This window comes from Chrysemys picta, chromosome 13, assembly GCF_011386835.1.
Source record: "Chrysemys picta bellii isolate R12L10 chromosome 13, ASM1138683v2, whole genome shotgun sequence".
Taxonomy (NCBI): domain Eukaryota; kingdom Metazoa; phylum Chordata; order Testudines; family Emydidae; genus Chrysemys; species Chrysemys picta.
The window spans coordinates 28800995-28814165 of NC_088803.1; the positions used below are offsets into that span (position 1 = coordinate 28800995).

The 13171-nt window shown below is 50.9% G+C and overlaps 1 protein-coding gene and 1 long non-coding RNA gene across 4 annotated transcripts in view; one reads left to right on the top strand and one right to left on the bottom strand.

Annotated features, from left to right (window-relative positions):
• ASIP (agouti signaling protein) overlaps window positions 1-13171 on the top strand; it is a 221262-nt gene that overhangs the window by 106372 nt on the left and 101719 nt on the right. The window lies entirely within an intron of this gene.
• LOC112059492 (uncharacterized) overlaps window positions 1-13171 on the bottom strand; it is a 93549-nt gene that overhangs the window by 702 nt on the left and 79676 nt on the right. Inside the window, exon 4 of the long non-coding RNA XR_002888807.3 lies at window positions 644-723. This is a non-coding gene — a long non-coding RNA (uncharacterized LOC112059492). The remainder of the gene's footprint in view (window positions 1-643; window positions 724-13171) is intronic.

Sequence of the window (13171 nt, forward strand, 5' to 3'; positions counted from 1 at the left end):
TGCCGGTTGGGTTTGCCATTTAAAAGGAGGGGCTGCGGTTTTTGGGTGGATATGCAGCACACACCTTCCCCACCCCTCCGCATCGCTATTTGGGATGATCCCTTTGCCCCTCCCCCTGCCGCGTGGCTATTTTCAGGTATGATCTCTTTTAGCCAAGAGCAAACAGCCCAGCATGAATAGGGTCCTTTTACTGTTTGCTTACAAAAATTCCCCTATTTCAACCAGGTGACCATGAATGATCTCACTCTCCTGAGGAGAGCACAGAAAGATATAAACCAAATGTTGCTTGAATGCGACCAAAACCCAGGACCATTCGCTGCCATGCTTTGTGCTGCAATCATTCCAGACTACTTGCTACTGGCTTGGTGTGGCAGAGTGTCCTACCATGGAGGATTAAATAAGGCAGCCCTCCCCAGAAACCTTCTGCGAAGGCTTTCAGAGTACCTCCAGGAGAACTTCATGGAGATGTCCCTGGAGGATTCCTGCTCCATCCCCAGACACATTTAAAAAAAAAAAAAAAAACCACACAGACTTTTCCAGTAGCTGTACTGGCTGTAAATGCATCCCAAATCTTCAGGGCAAATCAAACATTAAACAAAAATTGCTTTTAAACCCTGTACTGTAGTTACAAATGTGCACTCACCAGAGATGCCTTCTCCAGCTTCAGGGTCCAGGTTCCCACCTTGAGACGGTATTGGCTCCAGGGTGATGAAAAGATCCTGGCTGCTGGGGAGAACAGATTCACTGCTTGCCTGCTGCACACTCTCCTCCTCATACACAAAAACCTACTCTATGTTGTAGGACACCCCCCACCCCTTTGCAGGTGTCCACAGACAGTGGTGGGGGGTAGTGGTAGGGTCCCCCCCTAGAATGCCATGCAGCTGATCATAGAAGCAGCATGTATGGGGCTTTGACCCAGAGCAACTGTTTGCCTCCTTGGTCTTTTGGTAGGGTTGCCTTGACTTTCCCACAGCACTGCTGTGTGTCCCTGTTGTATCCTGTCCATCATGCCCTGTGTGATTTTGGTATATATTAGCATTTCTTCTTTTTGATCAGAGTTCTGCCTGCCCAGATTCTTCTCACCATACAGCAATCAAATCCAGTATTTCCTGTTTGCTCCATGCTGGAGCTAGTTTGTGATTCTGGGGGGACTGCATAGTCACCTGTGCTGCTGAGCTCACCACACTGACCAAATAGGAAATGAAATTCAAAAAGTTCCCAGGGCTTTTCCTGTGTACCTGGCTAGTGCATCGGAGTTGAAAGTACTGTCCAAAGCGGTCACATTGGAGCACTCTGGGATAGCTCCGGGAAACCAATAACGTCGATTTGCATCTGCACTACCCCAAATTTGACCCAGCAAGGTAGATTTTAGCGCTATTCTCCTCAAAAGAGAAGTATAGATGTCAATTTTAAGAGCCCTTTAGGTTAATGGAACAGGGTTGGTTGTGTAGATGCATTCATTATAAAAATTGACCCAACGTGGCTAAGTTTGACCTAACCCTGTAGTTTAGACCAGGGCTATGCATTCCTTCTTTGTGGAGGATAGCCAAACTTCTGGTTTGGATTTTCTTTGGAGTAGCTTTTGTTAGTTTACCAATATGTTTGTTATTGTACATCCACCCATATAGGCCTGTCCAATTAATGCCCAGGGAGAAATCAGAGTCAAAGTTCACCAGATCCAAGATTTCCATAGCCACTTCTATTTCCCAATGCACAAAGAAAAAGAATACTAGTTTAGGGGTATGTAGTATGGAGACATTACACATACATTTTTGGACCAGGGGGATCTGAATGAAATTTGTTTTGCCATATTACAGGTTCCGAACCCACACCACAGAATTCTTGCCATTAAAATATACCTTGGTGGTAGAATTAACAAAACAATACAAATGTATCAATAAAACTCAAACTGATTATTAGAGAACCTAACAAAAAAATAAACCTGATGCATTGGGGGACCAAAAGGCTTTTGGACAGAGATGGATATGATTGATAATTTGGTTGGAGATGGGTGAGGGGGGAGGGGAGGGAGTAGAGAGAGGAAAAGGCATTCACCCTTTCTAGTATAGTATCTTCTCTCTCTGGACCCAATGCTAGCACAGGACACCCACCAGAGAGACACAGAACATGCAATACAGACTTTGTCACGACACTATAACCATGGTATTTGTATAGCTTTTCAGCTGGCACCAGCTGTCCTGATGTTCCAGTTCAGAGACTGAAAGATAGAAGCTTAGAAACAAATGAGTACAGTGCTCCCACCATGGCAGACCCCGCTTGTTTGAGTTGTCTGCGGTGTACCCATTTTCCCTCCAGGGTTTTATCTATGCCACCCTGGGTTTTTGCTAACTCTATTGCTTGCGCGGGAGTCAACTTGGTCTCTGCCACAGTGTGTCCGGTACTTGGGGCTGCACAAATGCTCATCAAATAGTGCATTTCTTGTGGGTTTAAGTCCTCCCTTTCTCCCAGGGAAAGGGCATTAACACTTCATCTAGAAAAATGTTCCTGTTTTAAAATCCCCAGCCACTTTGCCATGGCCTGGAGACCTGAGGCAGAAGCAGGCACTGTTACTGTTTCACTCCCACCGCCCTCTCTCCTGGTTGTGACTGTTCTTTGTTACTGATGCAATAGCATTTTGGCCCTGGGAGGAGGAATCTATCCAAATGTCCTGTTCCCAATCTCCAGAGGGATCCCAAAAGTCTGCCCCTTCTGGGGTCTCAAGTGTCCCTTCTCCCGATGTTACTACTGCAATATGTCTATTTGCAAATTGCAATTTTTGTTCCAGTTGTTTAATGAGTGATTTACAGCTGTTATGGTCGGGGGGGGGGGGGGTCTCTCCCCTGTTCTAAAGTTAACTTGACTATTCCCTGTAATACCCGATTTTTTTTTCCTCTTCAATTTCCTCCTTTTCTTTCATATCTCCTGTAAGATTTGAGAGTGCTGCTTTAACTCTCTGTAAGCATCTTTAAGAGCATCTAACTGTATGTTCATTAGTACCCAAACCCATTTCCATTTCTCTGCTTCTGCAGCAGAGGCTTGTAAATCTTGGTGCAGTTTCCATTTTTACATTCAGCCAATTGAAGGAATACCTCATTACAGGTTTTCTATAGAAGCCACAGTGCAGCTGCTTCTTTTTTCATTGGAGTTGAGGGGAGATTATATAAAGTACCTAGCCAATTTGTCTTCTAGGTCTGAAATTGTATAGACATCAGCTAGCACTTGATCAGACCAAGGGCTGTGTCTGAATTTTTGCAAGATTTGTTCAAGAGGAGTAACATCTTTTAAAATGCCAATTTCTTGGTCTCCTCTCTGGGAGCCTTCTTACAAGACTGCTTATGTTTGAACGTTTTCTAGTCTCCTTTACTCTTGTTTATCAATACCTCTTTTCCTGGAGAGAGAAATTTAATTCTCTTCCCTTCTTTCTAATGCCGGCAACTCTACAATTGGGGGGGGGGAGGGGGGAGAAAGGAGAGCGAAAAGGCTAGCTCTCCTCCTCTCTACCCAGCCTTCTACCACCGGGGGTGTGCACACCTTTAATACTTTGAGATTTATGATCACTTTTCCATATTTCTCAAAGTTTGTTTCATTACTCAATAAATGCTCATGATACCTTTCCCCCTTTCGCAATTCTCCACCAAAATGTTGTACTTAAAGTACTGCACAGGATCTTTTCAAGGGGGATAAGGCAAAGCCCCACATTTATTGGTAATACATGTATCAACCAACACTATCATATGCACATGATATATTACACTCATGCACTCACATACACACAAGCACACTGTCTTGTTACCAACTGGTTGCTCCCCTTAACTTCACTGGCAAGGTGAGTTAGAGGGGAAGGGGTGGAGCCGGGCTTCTGTTGATCTGGATTGATGCTCCCATGTTGACAAGACGAGACCTGGGGTCCTTTGCAAGACCCCTCACATTTATAGCAGCCTCCCTCTCATGCAAATCTATACCAGATGCAAAAATCTGTGTCTGAGTCCGTTGGTCATCTGTGGCACTTCCTTCTGGGTGTTGTCTTAATCCTACCACATTTATTTTCAAAGAGGGTGTTTTCAAAAGAAGGTGCTTGCTTCTAACTCCCAAGGCCATCAATATGTCTGATCTTTAATGAGCCCACTTGACAAGTTTTATTGTTCTTGGGTCTGGCTTCCATCCCCTCTCCAACTGTTGCAGCTGTCTGGAGGTGCTTGCCTTCCACACCTTACTCATTCACACCTCATTCATTCAACGGGGCAATTGAATAAAAGGGGGGAGATCATATTCTACTCCTAGCAAAGAGACATTTTTCTTCTACCTTAACTATCTTTAGGGGCTATAATCAATCATATAACATTATACCAAGGCTCAATACAAAGTTTCTATATAAGGATTAGATACAAAATTCCTATATCAAAGGACTTTCATACAAAGTTGAAAGAGAATAGAGGTTATGCATGGAAAAACTTAATACAAGGTTATATGAAGAGGCATAATACAAAGTCATATAAAATGATAAGTATCAGGGGTAGCCAGGTTAGTCTGGATCTGTAAAAAGCAACAGAGAGTCCTGTGGCGCCTTTAAGGCTAACAGATGTATTGGAGTGTAGTAGGTCCTAGCCGGGGCTCGACCCTTCCGGGCAGGAGGGGAGCCACACCGACTCACTACTGTGGGAACAAGCAGTCAGTTAGTCCTGAAACTCCGGCTCTTTGGTGCAGAGTCGGAGCAACCACCGTTAAAGCTCAGGCCCTTGACTGCAGGGGGCTGAGCGAGCAAGCAGTTCAGGAGCCCAGGCCCTGGATCAGGGCGGGGCAAACACAGTTAGGCTCAGGCCCTTGTTTGCAGGGGCTGAGCGGATAAACCATTCAGGTAAGGCACGCCTAGGCTTCCGTAGCCGAGCGTTGGGTGAGGGGGAAGCCTGCCACCTGTGCGGAGGGTGGCAGGGGGGAACACAGGCCCACCCACTCCACTGCGTTCCAGCCTGGGGCCCTAACAGCGGTTGCTGCCGCTGCTGGTCAGTGGGGTATCCAGACCGCAACACACTGACATAGGCTCACACTCGGTTACAGCCGGACCGGGGTCGGCTACCCCCGGGCTGCTTCCATGATCCCCCTCAAAGCCTACCTCGTTCGTCGCGCCGGGATCGGGCCAGTCCATCTGCATGGGCTCCTCTCTGCCCGGGCTCGGCGGCAAGTCCGGTAGCTCTGCCGGGAAGTCCGGCCAATGGTCCTCAGGCGGCTCCTCTGGATAGCAGCAGGGGCGAAGGGGTTCGGGTCCAGTCTCACCCTCAGGGTTAGTGGGGTGCGGTTCCCAGGGATTCTCCCAGTGGCGGGCGTGAACGGGCTCCGGCGGCTCCTCCTCGTAGCGGGCCCGGGGTAGCTCAGGCCAGCTAGGGTCCAGGCCTCGGTCTTCGATGGTCTCCTGGCCGGGAGCTCCCGGCCGCACGTCTGCTCCCTGTGGTGGCTGGCCGCCGACTGAGCTCTGGCGGCCGGCCTTTATACTTCCTGTCCCGCCCCTTGACTTCCGGGGGGCGGGGACAGGCGGTGGTGGTCCCACCCACTCTGGTGCCTGCACGTGGACTCCCTTTTCCGGGCAGGAGGGGAGCCACACCGACTCACTACATGGAGCATAAGCTTTCATGGGTGAATACCCACTTAGACGCATGTAATGGGAATTTCCAGAGGCAGGTATAAATATGCAGGCAAGAATCAGTCTAGAGATAATGAGGTTAGTTCAACCAGGGAGGGTGAGGTCCTCTGCTAGAAGCTGAGGTGTGAACACCAAGGGAGGAGAAACTGCTTCTGTAGTTGGATAGCCATTCACAGTCTTTGTTTAATCCTGATCTGATGGTGTCAAATTTCAAATGAACTGAAGCTCAGCCGTTTCTCTTTGGAGTCTGGTCCTGAAGTTTTTTTGTTTTTTTTTTTTGGCGCTGTAAGATGGCTACCTTTACATCTGCTATTGTGTGGCCAGGGAGGTTGAAGTGTTCTCCTACAGGTTTTTGTATATTGCCATTCCCAATATCTGACCTGGGTCCATTGATCCTTTTACATAGTGACTGTCCAGTTTGGCCAATGTACATAGAGGGGCATTGCTGGCACATGATGGCATATATAACATTGTGGACATGCAGGTGAATGAACTGGTGATGTTGTAGCTGATCTGGTTAGGTCCTGTGATGGTGTTGCTGGTGTAGATGTGTGGGCAGAGTTGGCCTTGAGGTTTGTTGCATGGATTGGTTCCCGAGTTAGAGTTATGGTATGGTGTGTGGTTGTTGGTGAGAACATGCTTAAGGTTGGTGGGTTGTCTGTGGGTGAGGACTGGCCTGTCTCCCAAGGTCTGTGAAAGTGAGAGATCATTGTTTTGGATGGATTGTAGATCACTGATGTGTTGAGAAATTTAAGTTGAGGACATGCAAACCTCTATGCCAACTCTGTCCACATTAGATGGGCAGAGTCTGACATTAAATGAGGATATTAATATAACAGGCATCACAGAAATTTGGTGAAAATGGGTAATATCAGTGTATAAAATATATAGACATGACAGAGTAGGTCATACTGGTGGGGCAGTGGCATCGTATGTTAAAGAAAGCATAGTGTCAAATAAGGTAAAAATATTAAATGCAACAAAAAAGTGTACCATAGAATCTCTGGATAAAAATTCCAGGCTTGAATAAGAATATAACAATAGGAATGACCATCTGGCCAGGATGGTGAAATGCTAAGAACAGAAAACCCAATAATAATGGGGGATTTCCACTATCCCCATGTTGACTGGGTACATGTCACCTCAGGATGGGATGCAGAGATAAAATTTCTAGACACCATTAATGACTGCTTCTTGGAGCAGCTAGTCCTGGAACCCACTAGGGGAGAGGCAATTCTGGATTTAGTCCTAAGTGGTACACAGGATCTGGCCGCAGAGCTCAGTAATAGCAACCATAATGTAATATCCATGTAAGGGGAAAAATACCAAAGAAACTCACCACAGTAGCATTTAACTTCAAAAAGGGGAACCACACAAAAATGAGGAAGCTATTTAAGTGGAAATCAATAGGAACCGTCACAAAGGTGAAATGCCTGCAAGTTGCAGGGAAACTACTAAAATCCCCATAACAGAGACTCAAACTAAATGTATACCCCAAATAATTTCTCTTTTTTTTTTTTTTTAAACGAGAGGACCAAAAAAAATGCGACCATGGCTAAACAATGGAGTAAGAGGCGATTAGAGGCAAAAAAAATTTGGAAGTCAAAACCTACTGAGGAAAATAGAAAGGAGCATAAAGTCTGGCAAGTCAAGTTTAAAAGTGTAATTAGTATAATTACAGCATTCAAGGTGTGGACACCATGAATTTATATAGTAGCATTATGATATTGTCAGTATTATTTTCTATCCCTTTCCTAATAGTTCCTAACATTGTTAGCTTTTTTGATTGCTGCTGTGCATTGAGCTGAAGTTATTAGAGAACTCTCCATGGTGACTTCTAAGATCTTTCTTGAGTGGTAACATTAGAACCCATCATTATATATGTATTGATGGGGAAATTTTTCTAATGTGCATTACTTTGCATTTATCACCATTGAATTTCATCTGCCATTTTGTTGACCAGGCACCTAGTTTTGGGAGAAACCCTGTAACTCTTTGCTGTCAGCTTTGGAAGAGGAAGAGGCTCAGGGCAAGGTGTTGGAGTGCAGGAGGGGACTCAAAGTCAGGGGTTTAGGGGACTCAGGGCAGGGGGTTGGGATGTGGGGTGCAGGAGGGATTTGGGATGAGAGCTCTGGCCCGGCTTACCTCCAGCGGCTCCGGGGTGGCAGTGGTGTGCAGCAGGGCTAAGGTAGGCTCCCCGCCTGCCCTGGCCCTGCAAAGCTCCTGGAAGTGGCCAGCATGTCCACCTAGGGGTGCGATGCGGCAAGCAGCTCAGCCGTGTGCTGCCCTTGCAGGGCCTGCTTTAGGCCAATTCCACTGAATCGGGCCCTGCGCCTAAGTGGGCCCCGCGCCCAGTGGCAGGGATGCCCAGAGTGGGGGGCAAATGCCAGAGAATCCCTTCCCTGGCTAGAGGCACCTTTTTAATTTTTACTCACCTGGAAGCACTCCAGGTCTTTGGTGGCGGGTCCTTCACTCTCTCCAGGTCTTTGGCGGCACTTAGGCGGCACTGAAGGACCCGCCACCAAAGACCCGGAGTGAGTGAAGGACCTACTGCCAAAGACTAGGAGTGCGGCCCGGTGAGTACAAGCCCCATGTGTATTTTTTTTTTTTTTTTTTTTAAATCATCCCTGCCGGGGCCCCGTTGAAATTGTTCGAATCAGGCCCTGCACTTCCTAAAGCCGACCCTGTGCCTTTGCCTGTGGGTACCACCCCCAAAGCTCCCCGTTCCTGGCTAACATGAGCTGCATGAGTTGGTGTGGGGCCAGGGCAGGCAGGGAGCCTGCCTTAGCCCTGCTGTGCCATGGGGCTGGCAATCCAGTGGGCCAGATTTAAAGCTCTGACAGGCCAGATCCAGCCCACGAGCCATCGTTTGCTCTCCCCTGTATTATACCAATATCCTCACTTAATATCAGGCACTCAAGTTCACCCATCTTAGTATTTAGACTTCTAGCATTTGTATACCAGTACTTTCAAAATTCATCAATATTTAATTGTCTGCCTTAAAGCTGTCATGTGATGTAACTGAATGGGCCTCTTTCATGTGACTGTTTTTCTTCAGTTCCTACCTGTACTTTGTCAATTTCTATCACCTCCTCTTTACTAGAGATATAGAGAATCCCCTTTAATAAATCCTCCCCTAAGGGACATGTATGTCAGAACTGTGTGCTCCTCCACACCTGTCAGCTTTCCCCCAGCCCTTAGTTTAAAAACTTCTCTATGACCTTTTTAATGTTACTTGCCAGCAAGCTGGTTCCATTCTGGTTTAGATAGAACCCATCCTCTTATATAGGCTCCAGCTTTCCCAAAGGTTCCCCAGATCCTAGTGAACCTAAATCCCTCCTCCAAACACTGTCGTCTCATCCATACATTGAGTCCATGCAGTTCTGCCTGTCTAACTGACCCTGCACGTGGAACCAGCAGCATTTCAGAGAATGTTACCATGGAGGTCCTGGACTTTAATCTCTCACCTAGCAGCCAAAATTTGGCCTCCAGGACCTCTCTCCTACCTTTCCCTTTGTCATTGGTACCTACCCATACTATGACCACCAGCTCTTCCTCAGCACCACACATAAGCCTGTCTAGATATCTCGAGAGACCAGCAGCCTGCTGGGTGCAAAGGTAATTCACCATGCAGTTCTCCCAGTCATCACAAACTGAAGTATCTATATTTCTAATAATCGAATCCCCCATTACTACTACCTGTCCGTTCCTAATAACAGAGGTCCCCTCCCCTGGAGAGGTATCCGCTGCGTGAGAGGACACCGTGACATCTTCTGGAAGGAGGGTCCAAACTATGGGATTGTTTCCCCCTGCTCCAGCTTGATGTTCTCCTTCCCTGAGACTTTTATACTCCTCAGGAACACAGAGACCGTCAGACAGGGGAGTGGGACCACTCTACTGCAGGGCTGCCCAGAGGGGGGGCAAGTGGGGCAATTTGCCCCAGGCCCTGGGCCCTGCAGGGGCCCCCCCATGAGAGTTTTTTGGGGGCCCTGGAGCAGGGTCCTTCACTTGCTCCAGGGGCCCCAGAAAACTCTCGCAGGTCCCAGGCCCCCAGAGCTTCTTCCGCTCCAGGTCTTCAGTGGCAATTCAGTGGCAGGGGCCCCCTGCTGCTGAAGACCTCAGGCCCCTTGAATCCTCTGGTGGCCCTGCTCTACTGTGTTCCAGAAAGTCTCCTCTGTGTACCTCTGGTGTCCTTTAGCACCTCCAGTTCCATAGGCATGCTTCCTCCAGGCCCGGGGGGTGCTCAACCCCCAGCCCTGGAGCACCCACGGAATCAGCACCTATGTCCAATTCAGCCACTCTGATCTCAAGTCTGAGGGCCATGAATGGCTTGCACCAAAGGCACACATATGCCTCCTGCCCATGGGACAGGTAATCGTACATGCTGCATTCAGTGCAATAAGCTGGATAGCCCCCACTCTGCTGCTGAACTTCTGTCTGCATTGTTTGGGGGAGGGAGGGTTGGGGGACTTTTATTGGCCTATGTTTAAAGTACATTTGTTAGGCATATCTGGCTCCCATGCTCTCCTGCAAAGCACTCCTGTTTGCTGCCCCATGTCTCTTAGAACTGGATTTTAAACCCCTGTTCTCCCCCAGTTAGCCCTGCCCCCTTGTCAAAGGATCCTAAGGGGATTGGGGATCAAAGGCTAGCAGGCTAGAACCTAGCCTAACAAACCGCTTGGCTTAGTGCACACAGGGCCGGTTTCAGGATTTTGGCTGCCCCAAGCAGCCAAAACAAACAAAACAAAACAGCCGTGATCGGCGGCAGCAATTCGGGGGAAGGTCCTTTGCTCCGAGCAGAAGTGAGGGACTTTCTGCCGAATTGCCGCGGAACAGCTAGACGTGCCGCCCCTCTCCGAAGTGGCCGCCCCAAGCACCTGCTTGGTAAGCTGGTGCCTGGAGCCGGCCCTGAGCATACAGCCCCAAAGCAGAGCACTCTGTAAATGTCACTCAAGCAGGCACATGGCAGGGAAGCAAGCAGGTAACAAACTCACCCTCAAGGGTGTCACAATTGCTCCTCTTCCACCTGCAGAACTCCACTGCAAAACTCCCCTCTTTGCTGTGTCGTGATTAGGGTTACCATACATCCAGATTTTCCCGGACATGTCCGGCTTTTGGGGGCTCAAATCCCCGTCCGGGGGGAAATCCCCAAAAGCCGGGCATGTCCGGGAAAATCGGGAGGGAGGGCTCGGTGGTGCTCGGCCGGGGCCTCTTTGGCTGGGGTCGGCGGTGCGGGGCCGGGCCGGGGTTGCAGGGGCATGGTGCCAGGCCGGGGTCCAGGAGCCGGGCACGCAGTGCTGGGCCGGGAACCAGGGGCGCAGTGCCGGGCCGGGGGCCAGGCCGGGCCAGGAGCCGGGGTCGCAGTGCCGGGCCGGGCGGGGAGCCGGGGGCGTGGTGCCGGGAGCCGGTCCGGGGTCGTGCCCGCGAGCCGGTCTGGGGTCGCGGGGCCAGGGGGCCGGTCCGGGGTCGGGAGGCCGGGGGCCGGCAGTGCTGGGCGGGCCGGGGGTGGCACGCCAGGGCCCGAGCCGACCCAGGCTGGAGCCGCCGGGGGGCCAGACTGGGCCGCGCCTCCTCCCCCCACAACTCCCTTATCTGCTTCAGGCTTCCCACGAATCAAATGTTCGCGGGAAGCAGGGGAGGGGGCGGAATTGGGGTGGGGGCTGGGGGCGGGGCTGGGGCCCCGTGGAGAGTGTCCTCCATTTGGAGGCACAAAATATGGTAACCCTAGTCGTGATGTCATTCCTGAGTGCATGTTGGGGTGAAACAGGGCGTGAGGGCAGGCAAAGCTCAGCAGACTGTGTCAACACGCTAGAAGAGAAGCCAGCACATTTTTGTTCAACCCAGCTTGGAAAGTGGCTCTTGACTGAGCTCCTGCAAATACCCTGCTTGCTCTTGATGCAGCCATTACTTGTCAAGGGAAGTTCAGACTGACAGAACGATCAGTAAATACTCAGGAAAAGCTTCCTCAGAGTTAATGTGTTTGCACACAAGAGGGCAGTGTTGTACCCCAAATAAAACAAGGTGGCCTTGAGGTGGTGTGAGGCCACCAGGCTCAGCTCTCTATGGGATGCTTGCAGGAGCAGAGGTTGGGGGAAGGGGAGAAAAGAGGGCTGATGGTGAACAGCTTTCTTCCTGGGAACATTATGGGCTAAATCCTGTTCCATTCCATTGACTTCAAAGGGAGCTAGGATTTAATCCAATGTGAGCACAGGTCCAATTCACCAGTGTCTGTACGACTTGTTACCCTGCTAATGCGTAAAATCTGAGCAAGGAGTCCTGTAATATAAACACAGTGACAGACATCCTGTGGTTTATTTAGCCAAGTAGCCACTCTGCCTTTGTTCTGTGTATTGCGCCTTTAACTCTAAGTAGTGTGCAATCTGCAGAGTCCAGCAGCCAACTTGTTGCTCAATTAGGGTTACCATATCTCATAAATAAAAAAAAAAGAGGACCCTCCACGGGCCATGGCCCCGCCCATTTCCCCACCCCCTAGCCCCGCCCCAACTCCGCCCCTTCCCCCACCCTAACTCCGCCCCCTCCTCCCTCCCACTCCCAGCCAGGGGGAAAGGGCTGCCCCAGTGCTACCAGCTTCACGGTTTGCCGGGCAGCCCCCAGACCCTGCGCCCCCGGCCGGCGCTTCCCCAGCGCAGCTGGAGCCTGGGAGGGGAAGCGCCCAGCCGGGGGCGCAGGGTCTGGAGGCTGCCCAGCAAACCGTGAAGCTGGTAGCGCTCGGGCTTTGGGCAGCCCCTATGCCTCCGGACCCTGCGCCCCCAGCCGGGCACTTCCCCTCCGGGGCTCTGGCGGCTCTGCGTAACTTACACTGTATAAGTTACACAGAGCCGAAGAGGAGCAGAGCCCCCGCAGCTGGAGGCTCTGCTCCTCTTAGGCTCTAAGAGCCGGGCTGCCCCAGCGCTACCGGCTTCGGGCAGCCCCCGTGCCTCCGGACCCTGCGCCGCCGGAGCCCGGGAGGGGAAGTGCCCGGCTGGGGGCACAGGGTCCGGAGGCAAGGGGGCTGCCTGAAGCCGGTAGCTCTCGGGCAGCCTGGTTCTTAAACAGAGCTTCTGTGTCAGTTACACACAGCCCAGGGGGCTGGAGGCTTTGCTCCTCTTTGGCTCTGTGTAACTGACACTGGGTCAGTTACACACAGCCCCGGCGGCTGGAGGCTCCAGCCGCCCCCGCTCTGTTTAAGAGCCGGGCTGCCCGAGCGCTACCGGCTTCGGGCAGCCCCCCGTGCCTCCAGACCCTGCGCCCCCAGCCGGGCACTTCCCCTCCCGGGCTCCGGCGGCGCAGGGTCTGGAGGCACGGGGCTGCCCGAAGCCGGTAGCGTTCAGGCAGCCCGGCTCTTAAACAGAGCCGCCATTTTCCCGGACATGTTCGGCTTTTTGGCAATTCCCCCCGGACGGGGGTTTGACTGCCGAAAAGCCGGACATGTCCGGGAAAAAGAAGACGTATGGTAACCCTAGCTCAATTCAGTGCAGAGGGTGGGATCTTTCATGAGGACTTGCCTTTGCTCATTTCTGGTGGTGCTGTTCTTTA